This window comes from Frankliniella occidentalis, unplaced genomic scaffold (assembly GCF_000697945.3).
Source record: "Frankliniella occidentalis isolate FOCC.00 unplaced genomic scaffold, Focc_3.1 Scaffold110, whole genome shotgun sequence".
In the NCBI taxonomy this organism is placed as follows: Eukaryota; Metazoa; Arthropoda; class Insecta; order Thysanoptera; family Thripidae; genus Frankliniella; species Frankliniella occidentalis.
In genome coordinates, this window is record NW_026267238.1 from 776623 (window position 1) to 777678 (window position 1056).

Here is a 1056-nt window from a genome sequence, read left to right on the forward strand (position 1 = left end):
ATATAACTTCTATTTTTGTTTTCACACACAGGCTGCAATGGTAACAGAGGAGGATATTTTTGATGATGTTGGTCCCTCTGATGTTAGAGTCTTAGAGTGAACCCTACACCTCCCTCCGTTCAATCTACTCCACTGGATCTAAGTACCTCTCAAGCGAAGCCGCTTCTGTTAAATCAAGAAGGTCACCCACCACAAAGGCTTTACCCAGCACTTCAGCCTCTTGACCAATGTCTGCTACCGAAGAGAAAAAGCCAAAAAAACTTAAACAGCTGCTGTTGAAGTTGGGTTGCCATATTTTGTTCAGTCTTTTCTGTATTGAAATTGTATAATTTAAGGAAGTTCCTATACATCTTTTATAATTGTGTATGATAATTTGACTTTTGCTGTCATTAAATTTTCTGTGAGTGGAACATAATTATCTTTTCACTTCTCCCATAGTTGCCTTGACAATCACCAAATAAGTTAAAGCATAATCAACACATTTTTAATAATAGAAGTTCAGGGAAAATCATTTGGAATAAAAATGCTTGTTTAAAAGGTTTATTATAAAAACAAGTAGGTTTTACTAAGTAGTAACAATAAGCACTGGTCAGCAGACCAAATAACTACAAAATAATATTGATCATTCAATACAGCTAGTAGTAAAATTACAATTGTATGTGCCGATAAGGAAAATTCGGAAATTCAGTTGTCTGATTCAAGCATTCGCTGCGTAACAACAAAGACATGGATATAATCAATGCTCCAATTAAAATATGAATAGAAGAATAATACAATTTGCTTACCTCAGGGCTTGTTGCGTTCCATGGTACAACAGTAGTTGCCACGCAACTTAGATCCAGTGGAGTAGATTGAACGGAGGGAGGTGTAGGGTTCACACTAAGACTCTAACATCAGAGGGACCAACATCATCAAAAATATCCTCCTCTGTTACCATTGCAGCCTGTGTGTGAAAACAAAAATAGAAGTTATATTTGCCTTTACAAGCCTTTACACAAACATCAAATGCATCAGTGCATGAACAACATGTAGTCCTCCCCCAAAAGTTGAGGAGCC

General features: G+C 36.6%; 1 protein-coding gene and 1 long non-coding RNA gene across 7 annotated transcripts in view; one reads left to right on the forward strand and one right to left on the reverse strand.

Annotated features, from left to right (window-relative positions):
* Nucleotides 1-1056, forward strand: part of LOC113206571 (CUGBP Elav-like family member 3) — a 299180-nt gene that overhangs the window by 215673 nt on the left and 82451 nt on the right. The gene's annotated exons all lie outside the window — the stretch shown is intronic.
* On the reverse strand, nucleotides 525-1050 carry LOC113206572 (uncharacterized). Its single transcript, XR_008011436.1, has 2 exons — nucleotides 786-1050; nucleotides 525-708 (listed from the first exon to the last, which is right to left on the reverse strand). It is a non-coding gene; the product is annotated as an uncharacterized LOC113206572 (long non-coding RNA).